Source organism: Apodemus sylvaticus, chromosome 13 (assembly GCF_947179515.1).
Source record: "Apodemus sylvaticus chromosome 13, mApoSyl1.1, whole genome shotgun sequence".
Lineage (NCBI taxonomy): Eukaryota > Metazoa > Chordata > Mammalia > Rodentia > Muridae > Apodemus > Apodemus sylvaticus.
In genome coordinates this window covers 31,343,572-31,361,209 of record NC_067484.1, presented here as the reverse complement: position 1 = coordinate 31,361,209, position 17,638 = coordinate 31,343,572, and the positions used below count along the sequence as shown (strand labels likewise).

The window sequence follows — 17,638 nt, the reverse complement described above, 5'->3', positions numbered from 1 at the left end:
ACATCTAGGCAAGCCATCTGAGGTTGTTTTGAGTTTCTTCTATTCTATTATCCAATCCAAAGGAGCCAACACCTCAATTTCAGTACTATTCACTGAGTAAACTATAAATAAAACCAAGAGAGCAGTGCATGTTAGATGTCATTAATAATGTGGACTGACAGGGTCAGATAGGTTCCAGTAGGTTCTGTCCCTGTTCCAGCTGGATTTTGGTCAAAGTCAGCACTGTGGGTGGGCATCGGAAAGGGAAAGGCATATGCCATCTTTCTGCTTTGAGGGAAGAGGGTATGTCTGTTTTCAATGATTTTAAACTGATTTGGGGTAAAATGCCAACAGGACCTCTTCTCCCTGATGGTGTTCCCAACAGAAGCACTTCTGCGGATAAACTCAAATCTATACCACAAAATTTTCTTCTTTTCTAATTTGATTTTTAAAAAATGCATCCTTCTACCTGTTTCATCTAGCACAGCACCATGCCCCTCATTTATGACGCCTCCCACCTCTACGCTACGAGGCTGCAGTTTAAGTATTTGCAGTAGAGTCTTCATGACCCTAAGGGTGGCATATTTAACATCTTGGATGTACCAAACTGTTAGGTGGTCCATGTTCTAAACAAAATAAGACAAAACAAAAGGAACAAAAAAATCGTAATAAAGTGTTAAGAAAGAGTATCTCTCCAGACAGTATAGTAGGTAGGCTGTTAGAAAAGAATAAATCAGGTTTGCTACTTTCCTCTTCCCCAACAAAGGCAGGTTGTATCTGGGATCTTCAGATTCCAATGCCTTCATAGATAGGAATTCTGGGAAATTCATTTGAGTTCTCAGATAATTTCTCTTAACATCTGACCAATGTGCTAGGATGACTACCATGACCTTACACCATAACCTTTCAGGCATGTTTGCCTTTTAGAAATCCTGTTTCCAGATTTCTACAGGCACCCAGATAGTAGAAAGAGCCTGTTCTGTATTCTTTAAATGTCTAGAGAAAATAAAACCATTACGAAGGTTCTGGCAATTCAAAACCAAAAATAACAGGAAACAAATTTATAAAAATTTGTCTTGGAACTCAGTAATAAAATAGGCAAGAATCCTAAATTAAGTAACTGAAATAGAGCTTCACGATGAGAGAAAATATGAAAATTATCTGGGATTAAAGTCAACTTACTAAAGGAAGTACTTGAGAGTATGTGCTCTACTTTCTTAGAGAGGGGCACCAGGTAGGCAGTAATTTTAGTATGTATAGTGCAGGATTCAGAAGACAGAGTGAGTCATCCTGAACTCTGTTGTTTTCAAATATGTATTTTTCTTATTTTTAATTACATGCCTCTGTATGGGTATGTGCAGTTATGTGCAGATGTCCATGGAGGTTAGAGGTGTTGGATCCCAATGGAGCTGAAGATAAGAGGTCATTGTGAACCATCTGACGGGGTTCTTAGAACTGAACTCAGGTTCTCTGCAAGACCAGGAAGTGCTGTTAACGCTGAGCCATCTCCAGACCCATCTACTGAACTTTTGATTCAGGTCCTCCTAAGGCCAGGATTTAGTCTTGGGTATCTCAAGGATCATTGGTTACTAGATAATTGATGGTATCTAGGGGAGATCATCGGTGAGGATCCACGATGCAGGCTCACTGGAGGAAGAGGAAATGATTAGGAGAACAAAGACAGAATCACACTGGGGGAAAGGTGAGGAGCTGCAGTAGAAAACTAGAATAGACTTCATCCAGCTGTTTACTGTGTAAAGTCAACTCCAGAGAGTCAAGACACAGAGGATAAGAGTTTCTGTTTCATTAATAAGCAACTTTCCCACAGCTACAGCTGTCCTTAAAAGAATTGTCCTTTACTTATTCAGTTCTGAGACTGTACTCAAGCATGGAACTGAACTCTGTCATATGTGCCAAGGTTGCAAAGCTAAAGCCTTACAGATGAGGTATGGACTGGAAGATGACCCATTCATAAAAATGATAGAAATTGCTTTATTGAGGGAATACCCACAAAGGAGTAGCAGACATAGTGCCCCCTGCCTGCCTAAGATTAAGAATCATTCTTGGTGTTCTATTGCTTTAAGATTATCAGAAAAGTGCAAGTGCAAATGTAGACCACAGCTGTTTGAAAGAATTTATGCAACAGTGGTGGGAAACATACAAGAGACCACCTAAGGGATACATGGTGCTCTGCAGGGGCAACACATTGCTTTCTAATTAACCCTCTTGCCCCTGGAATAGTAATCCTTGTTGTCCAAATGTCCCCACAGAAAAACCACATGGAATTGAGCCTTCCAACACCCTCTTTGGGTACATCCCCTTTCTTGTGGCTGCAGTTGAATCCTTTGTTACTGATGAATCCTCAGACCCCACTAAGAAGAAAGACTGATAGTTCCAAGATTTCACCAAGCTCAAATCACCCAGCAGTGGCCTTTCCTTGCACCTGCCTCTGCCTGACTTTAAACACAACTTAAGGTTGTTTGTTTGAACAAACAAGCACACATATCTAGGACTCATTTGGATTCCTTCTTAGAAAGACTCCATTTTTAAGTGTTGAATACCAGTGGCTGCACTGGACTCTGCAATCAACTAGGGAGCCAATTAAAACACAAAACCAGGCCCATACTTTTGATTGGCAGGAGCCTAGAATTCCACATGAATTACTCCCTGCAGAGTCCAGCATGAATGATCTGTAATAGACACCCAAACAACCCAGCTAAAGAATCTAGAACTTAGGAGGAACAACAGTATGAGTCACCAAGTACTCTCAGAGCTCCCAGGGACAAAACCATCAACCAAAGAGTACTCTTGGAGTTACCCATGGCCCCAGACACATCGGCAACAGAGGATGATCTTGTTGGACACCAAATGGGGGAAAGGCCCTTGGTCTTGGAAAGACTTGATACCATAGTATAGAGGAATACCAGGATAGAAAGTGGTGTGGGTTCGATTGGGGAAGGCGAGATGGCTTACAGGATTTTTGGGGGAAGGGGGAACCAGGAAAGGGGACAACATTTGAAATATAAATAAATAATATACCTAATTTAAAAGAAAAGAAACGAATCTAGAACTTTGCCAGGTTCATAGAAATACTTGGTGTTCGGGGGAAGGGCTTTAAGTGAAAAACTCAAAAGTAAACCATAAATCTCTTTCTACTCTGAAAAAGACTTAAGTTTCACTATGGATATAATACCTTAAGAGGTAAAAATAGAGAACTTTAAAGATGACTTAACCATTAAGAGCATGCACTGCTCTTGTAGGGGACCTGAATCCAGTTCATAGCATCTACATCAAGGTAATTTACAACCAACAGTAACTTCAGCTCCAGGGAATCTGACACCCTCTTCTGGCCTCCACAGGTAACTGCACTAACATGCCCATCACACATTGGCATATAACTTTTTAAAGAAAAAGATCTAAAAGTGAGATGCAACAAGGAAACAGTTGGCACTGTGTTTAAGCTAGGTGATTCCTCTTAGAAAAATGTGAAAGTGGTTAAGACCAACATTAAGGACAAAGATTATCAATCTGAAAGTAGCATGTTTATGTTAATTATCTGACAGCAAGAGCAGATTGTGGTAGGAGTCTCAGTATGTGCCCACAAATAGTCCCATCTTTCATTTTTTTTAAAAAAATACAAATGCTACAATACAATATTTGAAAGCAGATTTTAGGTAATTTATTTCAGTTTATAAAAAGAACTTAACCGTTTTCCTCCTACAGGGTTGCTTTGTGCAGCCTTTATATGAGGGTAGGTGCCTAGTCTTATTGTAACTTGATACTCTGTGTTTAGTTGATATCCTTGGGAGGTCTGCCCTTTTCTGAAGGGAAATGGAGGAGCCGTTGGACAGGGAGGGGGAAGTCAAAGTGGGGAGAGTCTGGAAGAAGAGAAGGGAGAGAAAACTACAGTTGGGAGATAATATATATAAAAAAACAAATTTAAAGAATTCAAATAAATTAAAATAAAAAGGTTTGAAATGATAAAAGAATAACTTCTTAGGATATAAAATGCTGTACATGAATTTAAAATCATAAAATAAACACAGACCAAAGACTGTAACAGGGAGTTGATGGCCAAGTCTCACAGGAACTCTGTCCCTTTAATAAAAGGCATTATTTCTGTATAGGATGATTTCTTAACTGAGAAAAATTGGGGCCAAACAGACTTTTGTGCTGCCTTCGATCCTTCATGACATGCCATTGAGCCTCCTCATAGCAACATTAACAATAAGTCTACATGCATTTGTAAAGATTTGTCTTTATTATTTTGTGTGTGTGTGTGTGTATGTGTGTGTGTATGTGTGTGTATGTGTGTGTGTATGTGTGTGTGTATGTGTGTGTGTATGTGTGTGTGTGGTGTGTGTGTGTGTGTATGTGTGTGTGTGAGTATGTGCATGAGGGCAGGAGTCCTCAAAGGCCAAGGTGTCAGATGTGCTAAACAGGTGATTGTGAGCCACCCAGCTCAGACACTGGGGACCGAACCCTTAAGAGCAGTAAGTAGATACTCTTAACCATTGAGCAGCTATCCACCTAATCCCCTTTAATACACTCTATTTTATTAACTCTCCACTATGAAGTGAAAACTATCAGCATATATGATGTTTTCCTTATAAAAATGCTGAGAGTCAATGATGTCCTGCAAATGTCTCTTCAAACCGACTGAGGTTCATTCCTGCATCTCAGGCATATCTAGCTCTGACCAGTAGAAACCAAGCTCCTTTTGTTTTGTTTTTGATGTTTGCTTGTTTGTTTTAAAGCAGTTCACACAGTCATACAGGAGAGACAACCTCTGTATCAGAAGGGAATTCCCATCATGATGGACATAAAACAGATACAGGAGTGACTTGCTAGAATGCATTTTTTATAGAGACCATGAAAAAAATGAGTTTCACAACATGTGAAAAGTAGGAATTGTTGCATATGAATAACCATCCATCCCTCTACTTTAGGCAGGAAGTTGATGGGAGGAATGTTTTTGTTTCTGTTTTTCTTCCAAGTCTGCTTCATTACATTTTAAGTGTCTACATAGCTTTGTATTGGCAGGTCTATGCAGCTCTGCAGGGTGCATTCCATACTGTGCACAGGTTGACTTGGGATGTTTAAGCCCTCTATCATGTCAAGTGTTCTCATTTCTTTGTGATGAGAACGTTATACTCCTTTCCTCTGGCTATTTTGATTTATATCACAAGATCCTGTTAACTTGTAATCGCCCTCCTGTGTAACTGAACACCAGAACTTACTGGAGCCTCACCTTGTATGAGTCAACTCATCTCTGCCCACAGCTGCTGGTAAGCCCCACTCTCCTCCTCTGTTTCTAGAAGCTCAGTCTCTTTGGTCTGCATCAGATCTTGCAGAATTTATATGGAATAGATGCTTTTTTTCTTTCTATTTTTTCTCCCTTCATTTTAGAACTCTGCTTTCACTGATGTTACATAAAGAGATTCACCAACAAAGTAAAACTTTTTAAGTCTTTAAAATCATTTTTAACTATGTGCATGTGTGTGGGGTGGCATGCCAGCAGAGGCTAGAGGTATCAGGTCTCCCTGGAGCTGGAGTTATAGGTGGTTGTGCGCCCCCCAACATGAAGGTGGGAACAAAACCCTTGATCCTCTTCAGGAGCAGTACATGCTCTTGACTACTGAACAGCCTCTTCAGCCTTAAAAGTTAAAATGTCCTGGTCTCTTCACTAAGGAGATGTGGGAACAAAGAGGAAAACCGGATGGCAGTGATGTACTCAGGTAAGAGAAGGAAATCTGTAAAAGAAACAGAATTCTCTCTTCCCATCACAGACAATCTGGGCATTAAATATCCCACTTTTCCATTATACCTTCCAGAAAGAAACCTTGGGTTTAATATGAGCCCATTTCCATATCTATACTAGACAACATAATGAGTTGGTTATAAGAAATCAGGCATCATTGGGTGTGGTATCAAATGCCTTTAATTCTACCCCCTGGGAGGCAGAGTTAAGCCAATCTCCATGACTTTGAGGCCAATCTGGTTCACATAGAGATTCCCAAGTTAACTAGGGCTCCACAGTTAGACCCTAATAAGAAGGAAACAACAGTGCCACACCCAAACTCTCAGAAGCCAGCTTTTCCTATCTTGCACCAGAGCCCTGAGTCTCCCTGGTCCTTTCATTGCAAGCACCCTCTCACACTCCAGATCTAGCCTAAGTTCCCTGTCCAGTGGCCTGGTCTGCCCTGGTCAGTCCCACCCATAGTGCCTCCAACCTTCAGGCTTTAATCAGGACACACATCCTGTGTATCAGCCCAGACTTCTGTGTCCCTGTGACTTCTTCCTACCCACTCCACACCCACTTCCTGTGCTTTCTGTGCTCTGTACTTCCTGAACTTCCTGTTCTCTGTTCTAGACTACCATGTCTACAAAAGAAGTCCTCGTGCTCAGGTCTTGTTTCAAAAATACAAACAGTATGAAAAATCAAGACGATACCCCCCTATTCCCAGCCCCAAGCCCAAGATCCATCAGTCCTGGAAAATGTTCTCTGAGAAGAATTACTTCATGGACCTAGACATAGAATTTAAAGGAACTGTAAACTCAAAAAATTCAAGGAGTCAAAAACCGACACAAGGACAAATCCCAAGACAAACACAAATATAAGAACAAATAAAGTGAGAAAGATGATGACTCAGGAATTAAAAGATCTATTAGATTAGGAGATAGAGATATTGAAGAGAATACGAAATGAAATGAAGATAGAATTGAAAAATCTCAATAGCTAACTAGAAAATTCAAGGGAAAACATTACAGGTTGAACAAATCAAGAGAAACTAGACCAAACAAGTGAAGAATGTAAAAAAAAAAAAAAAAACAAAAAAACCAACCAAACAAAAGACAGAAATAACTCCAAAGAAACAACCTTAAAATCACAGATACACACACAGACACACCTGCATAAATGGAACATGCAAAAAAAAAAAAAATAAAAAGGTCACCATAAAAATACCAAACAGTTAAATTAATAGGCATAGATGAGGAAGAAGAATTCAGGGTCAATGGCATAGACCAGTTCATCAACAAAATTATAGAAGAAAACTTCTACAGGCAAAGGAAAGACATACACACATATGTATGTGTATGTGTATGTATGAAGCTTGCAGAATATCAGACAAGATCAGAAAAGAAATTGCTCACAGCATGCCATAGTTAAACACTAAATACACAGAAGAAATAAAGAGCATTAAAAGCTGCAAGAGAAAAACCATAATTCACACACACACACACACACACACACACACACACACACACACAAAAGGACACCCATCAGAATAATAGTTGATTTCTCAATGGAAACTTTGTAAGCCAGAGGAGCCTATAACCAATGTACTGTGCTATAATTCAAGTTATAAAAGTCCACAGCTACTAACCTAAACTACTGTACCTACAAAATTATCTGACATCATTGAAGAACGGGAAAAGACTTTCCATGATGTAAACAGCCTTAAAAAGTCACATCAAGCAGGCCAACACTAAACTGAATATAGAGAGCAATACTTTGGACTGAAGAGAGAAATAGACATAGCCAGAGACTGTAGAAAGAAACAAATGAAGCTGTATTACTGAAACACAAAGATAAATGCATGACTGCAATCAATGGGACACACTTTTCAATAATAGTTAAATAAATATCAATGACCTCAATTGTCCAACTAATTGACAAAAGTTGGTTGCGTGGATTAAGAAACTAAATCAATCTATCCGTTGTCTATGAGATGCTCACCTCAGTTTTAAAGATATGCCCCAGATTAATGTGAAAAAATAAAGTGTTCCAAGCAGTTGGGGACCATGAGGCAGGCAGGTATTACCATCCTCATGTCCCACACAACAAACTTTGAACTAAACAGTATCGATAGAAAAGGACACTTTGTTCCAACTGAGAAATAATTAATAAAGAATTTATATCCTAAGCAATATTATAAAGCAAAACCAAAACAAAACGAAAAACCAATGTATCACTGAAATGAAAGGCCCAGATTAACACCAAACCACTAGTAGCAGATGATCTTAGTACCCAGCCTTCTCCAATGCCCAGTTTATCTGAACAAAAAAAAAAGTAAATGGAGGAATGTCAAATATAAATGGTCTCATACATCCCATGGACCTACAGATATCTACAGAATATCCCATCTAAATATCTAAGAATATATATTCCACTCAGCAACCCATGGAAGCTTCTCTGAATTAGATCACAACATAGAACAAAAAAAAAAGCTTTTCAATTTCAGAAGATTCAAGTAACTCCATGTATTCTTTTTGACCACAATGCAATAAAACCTAAAATGCACAGCATACAAATCTCTAGTGAGTACATATACTCATCGAGATTAAACAACTCACTACTGAATGATAAACGGGTCAAAGGAGAAATCAAGAAGGAAGTTTTAAAAAAAATCCTAGAACTAAACAAAAATTGAAACTACAATGAAAATCTCTGGGACACATTCAAAGCAGTATCATGAGAAAAAAAATTAGTTCAATGTACCTACATCAAAGCATCAGAAGAAACAAACATTAATGACTTAATGATGCAACTCAAGACTTTGGTAAGATAAGAACAACCAAACCCAAATATAGAAGATGGTAAGAAATAATAAAAGTCAGAGCAAAAATTAATGAAACAGACACAAAGCATCCTGAATCCAAACTGGTTCTGCGAGATGCAACCAACAGACCCTTTGGACCAACTAAGCAAAGGGAAGAGAGGACCAGAACAGAATCAGTAACAAACAGGGAAACATTCTAACACCGAAGAAACTTAGATTGTTAAAAGAGAAATTATAGATTTAAAAACCTATACTCCATAAGTTGGAAAATCTGAAAGAAATGAATGGATTTCTAGTCTTATACAAACAATCAAAGTTAAATCAAGAGGAGATCAACAAACTAAGTAGATCCATAATAAAAGAGGAGATTGGATCAGTAACAGAGATTAGATCAGTAATAGAAAGTCTTCTGACTGAAAAGGTTCAGGCACAGATGGATTCATAGCAGACTTCTACCAGACTTTCAAAGAAGATCTATAGTAAATCCTTCTTACATTATCCAGAAAAACAGAGACAGAGGGACACTCCCAAACTCCTTCTATGAAGTCAGTACTACTGTAACATCCAAATCAGCTAAACACACACATATAAAAATAAGACTACCAGTCTTCTTGATGAGCACAGATTTAAAAACTGTCAAGAATATACTCACAAACCAACAGAGACAAACATCAAAATGATTATCCACTATGGCCAACTTGACTGTATCCCAGAGATACACCACAAACAAGTCAATAAATGAAATACGTTACATAAGAGATTGTAAAGACAAAAATCATATGAACATCTCAATAACTGTCTAAAATACCTTTGACAAAATCTAGCATGCCCACATGATAATGGCCCTAGAGAGAGTAGAACCAGAGGAAATATAACTCAACATAATAAAGGCACATGACAAACCTGTGGCTGACATCAGTGTAAGCAATCTCACTGAAATCAGGAAGTAGGCAGGGCTGTTTATTAGCTCTGTCTTAGTTAGGGTTTTACTGCTGTGAACAGACACCCTGACCAAGGCAACTCTTAGAAGGACAACATTTAATTGGGGCTGGCTTACAGGCTCAGAGGTTCAGTCCATTATTGTCAAGGCAAGAACTTGACAGCATCCAGGCAGGCATGGTGCAGGAGAAGCTGAGAACTCTATGCCTTCATCTGAAGGCTGCTAGTGGAAGACTGACTTCCAGGCAGCTAGAATGAGGGTCTTAAGCTCACACCCAGAATGGCACACCTACTCCCACAAAGCCACACCTAGGAGGGCTGCACCTCCTAATAGTGCCACTCCCTGGGCCAAGCATATACAAATCATTACATCTTCCATGCTCTTTCAATATTGTGGTCAAAGCTGGAGCAATAACACAAGAGAAGGGAATGAAAAGGGTACAAATAGAGAAGAAGTCAAATTATCCCTATTTGTAGATGACATGATTTTATACATAAAAGATCTTAAAATTTCTACCAGGAAACTTCCAGAATTGAGCAACAATTTCAGTTAAGTGACAGGATACAGAATCAACTTTAAAAAAACAGAAAAGCATTTAAAACTTAATTTAAAACTTTAAACACTTAAATAAACAAAAAACCCAAAGCTACCATGTGTTCATAGATTGATAAAAGTAATATTTTGAAAATGATGATCCTCCCAAAAGCTATTCATAGATTCAGTGCTATTCCAATAAAATCTCCCATATCAGTAATCACAAAAAATTAAAAAAAAAATCTCAAATTCCTATGGAACCACAAAAGACTCTGGGTAGCTAAAACAATTCAAATCTGATAGAGCCAATATCCAAATAGAGCTGGCACATATACAGACGACATGCAGACCAGCAGATTAAAATAGAAGACCCAAATATGAGTGTGCATAACTACAGAGCTATAACATTGGACAAAGATGCAAAAAACAAAACAACAAAAACAAAACAGATACACTAGAGAAAAGACGTCATCTTATTTTCAGCAGTGCTGGAAAAGCTGAATGTCTACTTGCAGAAGAACAAAATTAAATCCAAGTCTATCACCTTGAACAAAAACTAACTCCAAATGGATCAAAGACCTCAATGTGAAACTTTTAACACTGAAACCACTAGAAGCAAATATAGGTACTTCCCTACACAATGAAGATGTAGAAAAGGACTTTGTGACTACAATCCCGTTTGCCCATAACTAAGGCCAACAATAGTTATGTGACAGGATACAGAATCAACTTTAAAAAAACAGAAAAGCATTTAAAACTTAATTTAAAACTTTAAACACTTAAACAAACAAAAAACCCAAAGCTACCATGTGTTCATAGATTGATAAAAGTAATATTTTGAAAATGATGATCCTCCCAAAAGCTATTCATAGATTCAGTGCTATTCCAATAAAATCCCCCATACGGGGATTTATGAGGGACCTCATAAAAACAAATGCTTCAGCAAAGCTAAATAAACAATCAACAATCGACTGCTGGGGGTGGTGGGTGCAGGCCTTTAATCCCAGCACTTGGGAGGGAGAGGCAGGTAGATTTCTGAGTTCGAGGCCAGCCTGGTCTACAGACTGAGTTCCAGGACAGCCAGGGCTACACAGAGAAACCCTGTCTCGAAACAAACAAACAAACAAATAAAAAACAAAAAAGAAACAATCTACTGAGTCAAGAGGATGCCTGCAGAATAGGAGAATCTTTGCCAGTAACATCTGACAGAGGTTTAACATCTAGAATACATAAAGGAACTAAAAAAGAGAGAGTCAAAACAAACAAAAGGGCTACAGATCAGAACAGAGTTCTCGAACAAACAACCAAAAATAGTTTAAAAAATATCTCATAGGGTGTCTAACATCCTAACAATTAGGAAAATGCAAATCAAAACAGCTTTGAGATTTCATCTTACTCCTTTCAGAATGGCCAAGATCAAGGAAACCATCAAGAATTGCTGGAGTAGATGTGGGATAGGGAAACTCCAGTCACTGGAAATCAGTATGAAGAACTCTCAAAAAGCTAAAAATAGATCTATACACAATGCACTCTGAGAATGCTGTGGGAATACTTTTTATATAAAGAAATAGAATTTTTAGTTCATGCATATTTTAATATGCATTTTGGATATGCACTGTTAAATAATCTTTCTCTTGAGTCATGCTAATTTACACACACCCTAAGGTTGTAAATACTAGATATTACATGCACACTGGGAATGTACGGATTGACATGTGTGGCTAGTCCCTGTCCAAATGTAAATAGCATCTCAGTTCGATCTGTATTACTTTAACAAACTTTTATATTTTCATATTTATTATACCTTCCCATTTCTTCAGCAAATTGTCTGTCCACATATGTGCTGGAACTACTGTGCTGCAGCTTCCAGTAAGTCCATCTCAGATCATGCTTCTGAGTTCTCACATCCTCCCTGGCTCTGGGAGTGGCCTTGGTCAAGTGGCTGCTCTGGCCAATTGGAAATCAGGAGTCTTACACAGGCCTGGTAAGTATATTCACAGTGAGTTATTTCCTTGGGATGCTTGGCCCTTAGAAACCTAAGCTACCATATAAAGCTCAACTTTTTCCTCATAAAATCTCCACAGAGAAAAAAAAAATGACTGGATGTACCAGTTATATTAGGTGAGACCCCAGATATACAGATGAAGAGGCCATCTTGATTACTGAGGCCCTGTGAACTCAATAGAAAGGAAAACCACCCAGTTGAGCCTAGCAACCCAGATTAATGAGTAACTGAGTTACCAAGATTAGCAGTAATGAGATGTACTCAACTACAAACTGTTCAAACTGAAACAAAAGCTTTGGTCTATTTTTGTTGTTTTGAATCCTTACTACTCTGGTAGTAATTCTTATTTTAGGAATATTAATCCTTTGTCCATTATACATTCTCCAAATATTTTTCCAAGTCTGTTACTTGGGTATAAACACACTAATCTTCCAAAGGGAAATAAGTCTATGAAGTCAAATCTCTAGGTCTTCCAGGTTTTATGCCTATAATAAATGTTTTCAAATTGCTGTTGAAATTAATGGAGTTTAGAATTTTCCACAGCCTCCTCATTTTTTTCCAGCCTCCAGAATTTTCCCCTTCTCATTCTAGGAAAGAATATTTCCTGAAAGGCTTTAGTCTGTAGTTACCAGGAAAGTTACTATGTTCCTCTAACTTATGAATTTCTGCATCCACATCCATTTGAAGTCAATCCTCCATAATTCGTGGGCATTTCTAAATGTAAGGAGCTGGAGAAATAGTCCAATAGTTAAGACACACACAGCTCTTGCAGAGGACCCGAGTTCAATTCCCAGCCCCATGTTACGTGATTCACAATCCCCTGTAACTCCAGCTCTATAGAATCTGATAGCTTCTTCTTGTCTATTTGGGCACCATAATTTACATGTGCCTGTAGCCCCCACCACCTCATATGTATACAATTAGAAAATAAAACGTGTTTAAATACATTACTAAGACATGGGCATCTTTAAGGTATATAAAGGATTATTTAATGCATGTTGAAAATATTTAATTGAATTAAACCACAAGTGAAAACAATTCCTGGTCAGTGGTAGTGACATGTGATAGTAATTGGAGGATCTTAGGAAGCTGAAGTGTAAGGATTAGGAATTAAAGGGCAGCCTCCAAACATAGCACGTTCAAGAGCTGTGTGGGCTACACGATGTTCTTCCCAACTGCCACTACCCTAAGCAAAAAACGCTTACACTTGGAAAGTCAAGTGATAGAAAGCATTAACACACAGTCATTCGCCATGGAGAGTTGACATTCCAAATGAACAGAGATGTGATCACAGTTATAACTCAAGGTCAGAGAGGGAAGTTGGAACGTGGGAGGGACTGGCATGTGGGTTGAATCCACGAGGTCATGGAATTTGAATGTAAAGCTGGCACACATACAAACCATTAGGAAGGGAGAGCTGTAGACACAGAGTCCTAGAGGGAAGGGATGTGTGTGTGTGTGTGTGTGTGTGTGTGTGTGTTAGAAAGGTCACAAGGGACCCAGCTGAGAGAGGCATCTAACACCAGATTAAAGCATGTGGCCTTAATTAGCTGGGAGCTGGCTTTGAGATCTGTCCCAAGAATGAGTCTGGGAGTAACACTGCCTAAGAGAAGGGAAAGTATTATAAAGTTCCAGTGGGGGAGATTCAATGTGGGACCAGCAGGGTTGGTGTTGGAGAAAATGGAGGGAGAAAGGAAGCAGGTGGGAAAAGGAGGGAGGGAAATTTCCACATGGAACCAGAAGGGCTTGGTAAGGATCCGCGAGCCCTGTGCTATATGAACGAAACAGGCGATAGAAATCTCAGGAACTCCCTTCTGTAATAAGGAACCTCAACTGGCCCAGCCCATACACATCCCTGCAGGACACAAGGTAGTTTTGATTCCTGAAATTTTAATTCCTGAAATCCCTGGCAACATTGCATTATTTTGAAACTCCTAGAGATAAAAGTCTTGGTTTGGGTGGTTATCTGCCTTCTTTGACCACACCACCTGTGGCACTCTTCGCCTCCATTTCCAGGAGGAGAAGAAGCTTGGTGAGAAATGCTTTCCAGAGGAAACTTTGGGAAGCAGCACCCATGCATAGAGCCACCCACAAATCAAAGGCAGAGCCCACCGCAGACTCAGAGATCAATCCTGCTTGCCTGTAAGAAGCTCGGGTGAGAATATACAGACACTCAGGACTCCCAAAGCCCAAACATAATTATTTAGTGGGATTGAGAACATGAGGATTTGAAGGGGAGCTGAAGAGAAGAACTCAAACTCTGTGCTACTATGTAGGTGGGTGGTAGAGAATGAAGGAGAAAGATGGTAAGTTGGTCAGGGCTGTGGTCAAACACCCGACAGAAACAAGTTAAGGGGAGGATGTTTGGATTCATGTTTCAGAATGTCAGTCTATGGTGGCATGGGAAGAATGGAGGACATCTTAGTCACATCATGCATGGCAGGCTAGGTCGTAGAAGGCAAGCCTCTCTGCTGCCCTTGTTCTTTCTCCTCCTATTTCATTCAACCCACGCTCCTGTCTGTGGGAAGCTGCCTCCTACCTTCAGAGTGGGCCTTCCCTCTCAGCTCATGCTCTCTGAAAACACTGTTATATGGGCACACAAACAGTATGCCTCACTACCTTCTAAATGGCTTACCTAAATTGGGTTAGGTTCATGGTGAAAACTATCCACAGTAAATGCCTTGCTCCAGAACAGAGCCAAAGGAAACTGGATATCAGACATGACTGTAGTGGTGGCAGTGGCAGCAGTGGTGTGTGTGTGTGTGTGTGTGTGTGTGTGTGTGTGTTGTAGGAGTTATATACATGTAGGACAGAGAAATCCTAGATTTCAAGTTAAAGTTTGTACTGGAGAGAAGGGCAGAGTCTAAAAGTAGAAAAGTAAGTTGATCTTGGGGACTGAGGGTATTCTTTTTCAAGATGTCAGCACCAATACCTGGCCCTAAACAGAGAACAATGATTCCAATTACAGCACCAATGGCCATAAAAAGAGAGCTACTTAAATTAGCATTCAAAGTGAAAGATGACATAACAAAAATCTTATAAATGCATCAATGGTTCATAGGTCACACATCTGAGTAGGAGGAAGAGGAGGAGGGAGAGGAGGAGGAAGAGGAGGAAAAAGAAGAGGAGGAGGACAAGAAAGAAATAAAGAGGGTGGGTAGAGATTAAACTCCCAGGTTCTTCCTGACTGACGCAGAACAATTATACATGAAAGACGAGCTTATGAAGCCGTACACTGGGCACCACATAGAGATACTGCATTGCTACAGTGATAAATGAAACCAGCCCTTTGCAGAAAGTCCTTAAAGCCAAATTTGCCTCCAAAGAAACACACTTCACACTGTGAGCTTCTTCACTCCACATGGAACTTCAGACCACCCTGTGCTTTCCATGTGATGTTTAAAATTAATCCACGCTTACAAATAACAGCACGTTACTCAAACACGGCAGCATCCTAGATGTGAATCCTGGAGAAATCCATCCATCCTGCTGCATGCAGCTTTTAGCTAAGCCCCTCTTGTTTGTGTTACGCTGCCATCTCCAAAAGTGTTCCAGGGAAATAAATCAAGCTCCAAACTTGAAGGAGCAAATGCTAATGGCCACCCCAACTGAAGGATGCGAGACAGTTCCAAAAAGCAAACTGAATTACAAGCATGTAATATCTGATCTCACTGATTGAGGCTGATTTTTACAAACAAACTCCATCTGGTGAGCCTGGGCTGAAAACAGAACCTGTATTGATCAGGCAATAACTGCCCTGAGGGAACTGCAGGCACCATATCCCAAGGAGCTCCTGACACCTCCAGTTATCATCTGAGTGCCTGTCACCAGAGAGATTCCAAGACAGACCGTAGGACGAGACATTTAAGGAGACTCCGCCATCAACATTGTGGTAGAGAGCTGTGCCCAGCCAAGCGATCAGCTTGCTCCTGGCACGAAGTCACTTGAATTATCTACAGCTGCTCCCTACAAAGGGTGATAATAGACCTAGACTTGATTTCTCTCATGAACAAGGCATAAAGAGGTCACGAGGTTGGCATCAACAGCCCACCCATTTTGTTGAGTCTGCTACTCATTACCCTCCTCGCTGCCCAGAAAAGCCAGCTGGGATTCAGCAATCTGCCCAGGACAATCTTGGACCCTTGCCTTTGCCTGAAGGCCATCTGCCATCCCCCTGCCTGATGACTTGCTTTGCTTGCGGTCCAACAAATGATGGCACAGTTGGCAGGGATGCTTCCATAAATCCTGACTGTAACTACCCGTATCAGTAAGCCTCAGTGAGACTGCGAGCTAAGTCTAGCTCTAATGGAGAACAAGAAGCAATTGAACACGGGGCCCTTGTTTTAAGCCATTTCCTGAGACATAATATGGTAGCTTGAGTACACAGCAGAAGCTACGACCTGTGTGGCCATTTCACTCCTCTAGATGTCAGGCCAGAACAGCCTTAAACTCTGGAGCACAAGGTCTCTTCCACTAAAGCAGGAGCTGGTTAAACCGAATTGGCCCCATTGCTAATCCTAACAAATAAGATCTACTAAAACACAGTCACACTTATGTGTTTACTTACGGCCTGTGTCTGAGGAGCTACAATTGAGAGTTTGTCTATGACACACCATGACATCTTCAAAGATTAAGAGACATTGGTCTTTCCCAGAAGGCTCCTAGGAGCCTGTCTAGTTGGCAGCATGGCCCTTCAGAAAGGCCTTCACCCTCACCTTTGCATCCACACACTTCTAAACACTGGACTTAGAGGGAGCTGGCTCTGGAAAATATTTCTCCTTTCTCAAACAGACATTTTTTGGGGGGGTCAGGAATGGCAAAATCTGTATCTGTGGTGAACCATGCACACTGAGATGTGAGAATGCTTAAGGCTGTGGAGTTCTGTAAACACCAGCCACAAAGGGCATGTGGTACATTCTTTGGGAATGTACTTTGGGAAACATATCTTAGTAGAGACGGAAAGGTAAATCCTACACCATCTTACGTTTTTACCTCTTTGTCTTCAGCCATCTATAAGAGACGAGGCCTTCAAACAAAATTAGAACATGCCCATTGATTTGTGAGTTTTACGTTAAAGTGAAATAGTTTTGACAAAGATAAGCAGAGCAGAATTGGAAGGCAAAAAGATCAACTTCGAACCATGATGGCCACCTCCGGCTTCTTCAAACCTTGGGAGAGTTGACTACATATGCTGATATTAAACTCTTCTATCCTTTCTGTAGAGACATATATCGAGCATCTATACTTGTGTAGCATGTCATCCCAGAACTCAGAGGCTTAAAACAAGCACTGCTTCATTGTTTATCATTCTCCTTATCAGACTCAACTCTCTGATTCTTGCTCCAGTTCATGATTCGAGGCATCTACCAGATGGTCTGGGTCTGGGAGGTGTTATGATGACCTCGTGCAGGCAGTTGGTGCATGAGTGCTGGTTGACTGGACCTTCCTCTCCCTAGGCTGTTCTCAACATTCAGGAGTCTACCCTGGTTTCCTTCTACAACATTCCAAGCCGGGGCCTCTAGTAACTTAGGCCCTGGGGCTTGCACAGAATCCCTTCTGCCACATTCTATTTGCTAGGAAAACCTCAAGGGGTTGGGAAACAGATTCCATGTCTTG

At 40.2% G+C, this 17,638-nt stretch overlaps 1 protein-coding gene across 2 annotated transcripts in view; it reads right to left on the bottom strand.

The window, feature by feature from the left end:
• Ccbe1 (collagen and calcium binding EGF domains 1) overlaps positions 1-17,638 on the bottom strand; it is a 260,086-nt gene that overhangs the window by 109,461 nt on the left and 132,987 nt on the right. The gene's annotated exons all lie outside the window — the stretch shown is intronic.